Source organism: Aristolochia californica, unplaced genomic scaffold (genome assembly GCF_029961685.1).
Source record: "Aristolochia californica isolate CCGP_79_NKW_82.1479 unplaced genomic scaffold, dmAriCali1.0.hap1 SCAF_8, whole genome shotgun sequence".
In the NCBI taxonomy this organism is placed as follows: domain Eukaryota; kingdom Viridiplantae; phylum Streptophyta; class Magnoliopsida; order Piperales; family Aristolochiaceae; genus Aristolochia; species Aristolochia californica.
The window spans coordinates 20,814,706-20,822,297 of NW_027182279.1; the positions used below are offsets into that span (position 1 = coordinate 20,814,706).

Sequence of the window (7,592 nt, forward strand, 5' to 3'; positions counted from 1 at the left end):
CTGATCTTCTCGTAAATGAAAATTTTAGAGTTTATGTAAGGAAAAAATTAAAAACAATAACAAATGTCTGTAAAGAAAATTTATTCACACACCACAAACGAACACAAAAGTTTTGTTGTCTAAGTTTTGGAAATTCCACTATTTCAACCCTAATGCCTTTGAATTTGATAGGAAAGAGATTTCTAACTGATCCTAACGTGTTTTAAAGATAGATACATGCTTGAAACATGTTAAAGATGCAAATGCCCCATGGATCGAAACCTTTTAAAGCGAACAACAAGTGCTCATTAAATTCTCAAGTGAACGTGTGATAGATGCCATATTCTGATATAAGAACTAGGTTAATTATAATAGAATAACCTTTATAATGGTGTTATAGGTGGTTATTTATCGGTTTTCAAATGAAACGTGCATTTATTGAATTTGGCATTAATCACTGTCTATATTGCATATTTTTCTCTCCAGAATTATATTTCATTAATTTTAGGGTTTATTTCTTCCTGAAATGCTTTTTATGAATTCAATTATGGAATTTTAGGTAAATTTTGGTGGAGAATGAGATATTTACCAAAATGCCCTTAGTGAAATGGAGGTGATTTTTAGGGCAAATCGTATTAAAACAAGAAAAAATCGTATTAAAGGAAGGAGGGGAGAGTCGACTGAAGGGGGATCATCGACCAAAACAGAGCAATGGGGGACCGAAACAGGGGAAGACCCGAGAGGAGTTTGCCACCGTCATTCGCAGCGCCACCATCGTCCACCACTGTTCGGCAACCGATAACAGACCCGAGGAGAGCTCGAGAGAGTCTCAATCACGGTGAGTTCGACAATGCCAGTTTCTACTCGCCAGGCCGAGAGGTGATCCGAGAGGGCTTCTCTGGTGCCAATTCCGCATTTCGACCATCCTTCGGCGTCGATTACGTATTTCCGACCATTCTCGGAGCTATTCCGACTTCGACCGAGACTCGAGAGAGCCGGTTAGAGGACTTCAGCTCTGTTTTGTTCTTCACCGGACATCACCTCCGTCCGTCGGCTTCTATCCTTCGTCGTTGGCATCGTCTGTACCTCCGGCCACTCACTCTTGCTACCCGAAGCCATCAATTTCGGGAAATTGCAGCACCCGTGAGAACGAGTCTGCTGCCCGAGCGAGAGGAAGGAGAAGGGGAGTAATTCATCATTTTGGAATTTAATTTTTCTATAGTTTGAAGTTAGCTCTTGAATGTTTATTAAATGTGATTTGATAATTAATGTTTATTGAATATTTTTTTTCCGGATATTTGATTAAATTAACTAGTTAGGGTAGGATTATAATTTAGGTTGGATTTTGGTATTTTAATCCGATTTCTATCTTTCACTCTATGCGCCCGAGAGGGGCTAGACGCAAGGATTGAGAAATCGGATCCGTGGTTACATGGCGCTCGAGAGAGGCACGAATCACCGTAAAATCCAGAGTTGATGTTTCCTGTTGTGCAAGTAGTTAACCAGATGATTGCTTGATAATTTAGGATATAATTAGTGTTTAGTTCAGATTAATTCATCATATTTGGTTAGGCTAGTTGACTGAAGAATACACAAAATTCAGTCCTCCCTGTGGATATGACCCTCGCTTCCCGCTAAATTACATGAACAATTTGTACGCTTGCGAGGTATAAAAGCCGATGTAATTAAATTTTACATCAAGTTTTTGGTGCCATTGCCGGGGTGGCACGTATTGAGTGTATTTCTTTGTTCTCCATGGTCTTAGGTTTGATTTATTTTTATTTTATTTTATTTTTATTTTTTATTTTTTGCTTTCATAATTTTAGCTTGATGATTTTGTATGGAATTATTTTTATTTCTTCTAGTTAGTTTTATTTTCAGTAGTGAGTTTGTTAGCTTAATTTGATAGTTCATTTTGTTTCTTTTTTTCTTTTTATGCACGGGTGCCGCTCCCTAGGTGGACCATTAGCTCCCTTTGTTGAAGAGGTAGAACATATTTGTAGGAAAATACCCGAAGTCAAGTTAGTAGCTACCATGGCCAATCAGGGTGAACCATTACAGTTACCTGCAGTAGCTGACCGTAGAGCCCTGAGGGATTATTCTATCCCATCCCACTTCACATCACCTTCTTGCATTATATTACCACCCACTACTGCTGCCAGTTATGAGTTGAAACCGGGTGTGATCCAACTCCTCCCTACATTCTATGGGTTGGAGAAGGAGGACCCATATTACCACATCAAGGAATTCTTAGATATTTGTGCAATTTTCAAATTCCAGAATTTCTCAGATGACTCTATCCGATTAAGACTTTTTCCATTTTCACTTAAGGATAAGGCCAAGTCTTGGCTTAATTCCCTAGAAGTGGGCAGCATTACTTCATGGGACACATTAGTCACAAAATTTTTGTCCAAGTACTTTCCCATTCAGAGAACTACAGCCCTCAGTAGAGAAATCTCCAACTTTATGTAGCAGGAGGGTGAACACTTTTATGAGGCTTGGGAGAAATGGAAGGATTTGATCCGTAGGTGTCCGCATCATGGGTTTGAGATATGGCATTTAGTGCAATAATTTTATCAAGGTCTTACACCCCAGGTTAGATCCATGGTAGATGCAACGAGTGTGGGAGTTTGATGGGTAAGAGTGCTAGTGAGGCGTGGGACTTCTTTGAAATGTTGAGTGATCAATCTCAGCAATGGGGTTTGTCATTTAATGTTTATAGGAGATCCCACGAAGACAAAAGAGGGAGTCTCCACAAGGTTAGTGAAACACCCATGCTCATGGCCAAGATTGAGGGGTTGAATAGAAAAATTGATGCCCTTATGGTGTCCAAGAGTTCACCTGCTCCTAACCCATCTACTGTCTGTGCCATATGCTCTGGTTCATCTCATCCCACATAAATGTGTCCATCTAGTTCATCCTACCCAGAGCTCATTGATGACCTGAATGAAGTCCAGAATTTTCATAGACCAAACCGGAACGATCCTTTTTTCGGAAACATATAATCCGGGTTGGGCTAGGCACCCAAATTTCTCATGGTCTAAGGGCCCACAGGTTGGGGGTCCTCCAGGGTTTACTCAACCCCAAGCTCCGCGCCCACACTTCACTCAACAGCCATTGATTCCACAAAAACCTTCACTTGAGGATACACTTCAATTATTCATGCAGAATACACAGTCCTCCATTGCTAAACTTGAAATGCAAGTGAGTCACTTGGCCAGCCACATGAGTGAACAAGCACAAAATAGACTCCCGAGTCAAACCATTCCTAACCCCAAAAACACACATGAGAGTGGGTTGAGTTCCAAACCCCACCATGAGCAAGCCAAAGCCATAACCACCCTTAGGAGTGGTCGTGAGTTGAACAATGGGGTAGGGACCACTAAGTCTATGGAGTCAAAGGATGACAATGGGGACACATCATTGAGTGAAGAACCTCCAAGTTCTCCACCAACAACCAAGCAGATCCGTAACCAAGTCCCACTAGCTCCTTATCCGCAGAGGTTATCAGGCCCATCTAGGAAAGGAGATAGCATGCATGAAACGTTGGAACTGTTTAGTAAGGTTCACATTAACATTCCACTTCTTGATGCTATTAGGCAAGTCCCTGCCTATGCCCGATTTTTGAAAGACCTTTGTACACATAAGAGAAAACAACATGTTAACAAAAAGGTCTTTCTTATTGAGAATGTAAGCTCAATTCTGAAGCACAACACTCCTCCTAAAGTTAAAGATCCTGGATGTCCCACAATTTCATGTGTCATTGGTGAACATACCATCCAGAGAGCTCTTCTTGACTTAGGGGCAAGTGTGAATTTGCTTCCTTTCTTTGTATACCAGCAATTAGGTTTGGGGGAATTGAAGCCTACTCACATCACACTTCAACTAGCTGACCGTTTTGTCAAGATACCACGAGGAATAGTTGAAGATGTTTTGATAAAAGTGGACAAATTTCTATTCCCGGTTGATTTCATTGTTCTTGATACAGAACCAGTAGTCAATGTGACCAACCAAATTCCTGTCATCCTAGGATGTTCCTTCTTAGCCACATCTAATGCTATCATTCATTGTAAAAGTGGTGAGTTGGAGTTGTCTTTTGGAAATTTTAAGGTCTCATTGAATGTATTTAATGCCGGGCACGACCCACTTGAGTCTGATGATCTGAGTCCTGCATTTAAGATAGAAATTGTTATGCTTGATGACGAATTCACTCTTGAATCTTTTGAGTCTTGCATAACATCTTGCATAACATCTTTAGACATGGACTATTTTGATGAGGAAACATATTTCCAAGAGGTTGATTCTTTACTCAGTTCTGTACCTCTGTTGGAGGAAGCTTATGAGGTTATCACAACTGATCATCCATAGGATCTTCCCCTTGACTTGGACAAACCTCTTGAAACTTCTAAGCTAGATCTTAAGCCACTTCCTCCCACGTTGAAGTATGCGTTCTTGGGGTCCATGAACTCATTACCAGTCATTATTTCTTTTGATTTGAGTACTGAGCAGGAGGAACAATTGGCTGAAGTTTTAAAAGCACATAGAGAGGCATTGGGGTGGACTCTTGATGCCTTAAAAGGGATTAGCCCCTCCATATGCATGCATCGTATTCATTTGGAGGAGGGGACTAAAGCCTCATGTGAGATGCAACGTAGGTTAAATCCCCATATGTTGGAGGTTGTGAGAGAAGAAGTCATCAGGTTGCTTGTGACAGGAATCATTTACCCTATTTCCGATAGCACCTGGGTGAGTCCAATTCAAGTTGTCCCTAATAAAGGGGGGATAATGATAATGAGAAATGAGAGTGGTGAATTGATTCCCACAAGAACTACCACCAAGTGGCGTGTCTGCATTGACTATAGAAAACATAATTCTGCCACTAGGAAGGATCACTTCCCACTACCTTTCATTGATCAGGTACTAGAGCGATTGGCCGGCCACAATTTTTATTGCTTCTTAGATGGATACTCCGGCTACAATCAAATTCCCATTGCTCCAGAAGACCAGGAAAAGACCACATTCACGTGTTTGTTTGGCACCTATGCTTACAGACGCATGCCGTTTGGTTTATGCAATGCGCCCGCCACTTTCCAATGGTGCATGATGAGTATCTTTTCTGACATGATTGGTGACTTTTTAGAGGTCTTTATGGATGACTTTTCTGTGTTTGTCTCTAGTTTTGATACATGTCTGGACAATCTTACACTCGTATTGTCCCGTTGCATTAAGTCTAATTTAGTCTTGAATTGGGAGAAATGCCACTTCATGGTAAAAAAAAGGAATTGTTTTTGGACATGTAGTGTCTGAGCGGGGTGTAGAAGTGGACAAAACCAAGGTTGACCTAATTGCCAATCTGCCACCACCTACTTCTGTGAAGAGGGTGAGTTCTTTCCTTGGTCATGCTGGGTTCTATAGGCGTTTCATTAAGGACTTTAGCAAAATTTCTCGTCCTTTGACTAATTTGCTTGCTCAAGATGTTGCTTTTGCCTTTGATGATGCATGTATTCATGCTTTTGAGACACTAAAGAAATGTTTGTCCACTGTACCCATTGTCCAACCCCCTACTTGGTCTTTGCCTTTTGAGTTGATGTGCGATGCCTCTGACTATGGATTGGCGGCTGTTTTGGGGCAAAAGACGGATAAAATTCCCTGTGTCATTCAGTATGCTAGCCGCACTCTTCATGATGCTCAATTGAATTACACTACCACTGAGAAGGAGTTGCTAGCTGTTGTATTTGCCTTGAAAAAATTCAAATCATATCTGTTAGGGTCAAAGGTTATAGTGTTCACTGATCATTCTGCTTTGAAGCACTTATTATCTCTCAAGGACACTAAATCTCGCTTGATTAGATGGATCTTGCAATTGTAAGAATTTGACCTTGAGATTCGAGATAAGAAGGGTTGTGAGAATGTTGTTGCTGATCATCTATCTAGGATCTGTGTAGCACCTCAGGAAGGATTCCTTCCTTTAAATGATTCCTTCCCTAATGAACAACTTTTCCAAGTATCCCAGTTGCCTTGGTTTACTGTATCTTGTAACTCATAAGATTCCTGATTATTGGAGTAAACAAGATCGGTTGAAATTCTTTTCCCAAGTCAAACATTTTTTTTGGGATGACCCTTATTTGTTCAAGGTGTGTTCTGACCAAGTCATTAGGCGTTGTGTACATGAGTAAGACTTTGCCAACATTCTTGAATTTTGTCATTTCCACGCATGTGGTGGACATTTTGGTGCTAGAAAGACCGTGGCTAAAGTCTTGCAATGTGGTTTCTATTAGCCTTCATTATTTAGAGATGCCCATGAGTTTTGTCGTGTGTGTGATAGATGCCAATGGACTGGTTGTTTATCTAGGAAGTACATGATGCCTCTTAACCTCATTCTTATTGTTGAATTGTTTGATGTGTGGGGTATTGACTTCATGGGTCCTTTTCCTGTCTCGTTCGGCTATCAATACATCCTTGTTGCTGTTGAATATGTCTCTAAATGGATTGAAGCTATTGCATGTAAGACAAATGATGACAAAGTGGTGGTAAAGTTTTTAAAAGAAAACATCTTTAATCGGTTTGGTACCCTGAGAGCGATCATCAATGATGGGGTATCTCATTTTTGTAACAGAGCATTTGAGACCTTATTGAAGAAATATTTCATCACTCATCGGGTGTCCACTCCGTACCACCCGCAAACTTGGATCAAGTGGAAATCTCTAATAGGGAGATCAAATGGATTTTGGAGAAGTTGGTTCACTTTGATAGGAAAGATTGGTCCACTCGATTGGATGATGCTTTATGGGCCTATCGAACCGCTTATAAGACTCCTATTGGGATATCTCCATTTCGTCTAGTGTTCGGCAAAGCATGTCATCTACCTGTTGAGCTTGAGCATAGAGCTTATTGGGCCATTAAGGCTTTGAATTTTGATTTGACTCCAGCGGGTGAGGAGAGAAAATTGCACTTGATTGAGTTGGAAGTGATACGTCATGATGCTTATGAGAATGCCAAACTGTATAAGGAGCGAACAAAGCTTTTATTTGATAAATCTATTTTTTGCAAGTCTTTTACTGTTGGGCAGAATGTTTTACTTTATAACTCTCGATTGCATTTGTTTCCAGGGAAGCTAAGATCCAGGTGGTCTGGTCCATTTGAAGTTACACAGGTGTTTCCTCATGGCTCTATTGAGATCTGTAATCACGGAGACGGGTCGGTCTTCAAAGTTAACGGTCAGAGGCTCAAACCGTATCTTTAGAATGTCCCCACACCGGAGGAGGTGATGGTGATTTTCTTGGAGGAACCATTCATTTCATCTTGAATGCGTCAGAGTCTTGCTTACGACTATAAACTTAGCACATCATGGGCAATCCCCACGTTTCTATCCCTTTGTACATTACAGTTTTATTTTTGGTTTATTCATTCTTATTTTGGATAACCTTTGGTGTACTCTGGTCTTGATTGATTGGAGGTCCCCAGGCGATGTCGGCCCCATCATGGTCTCGGGGTACTCTCTTGCCGGCTGAGAGCATAAATGGTTCTGGTAGTCGATGACCAGACTTTTGCTCCCTAGTTTGAGAGATCTGTACTCAAACAACCGTTTTGGGATTGACCAGTTTGATCTTGAA

The 7,592-nt window shown here is 40.9% G+C and overlaps 1 non-coding gene and 1 pseudogene across 1 annotated transcript; one reads left to right on the forward strand and one right to left on the reverse strand.

Moving 5' to 3' along the window:
- Positions 1-2,418: 2,418 nt before the first annotated feature.
- Positions 2,419-2,525, reverse strand: LOC137939601 (small nucleolar RNA R71). The gene has a single exon (XR_011109982.1). It is a non-coding gene; the product is annotated as a small nucleolar RNA R71 (small nucleolar RNA).
- A 3,426-nt stretch (positions 2,526-5,951) lies between these two features.
- On the forward strand, positions 5,952-7,222 carry LOC137938342 (uncharacterized; annotated as a pseudogene).
- Positions 7,223-7,592: the final 370 nt, after the last annotated feature.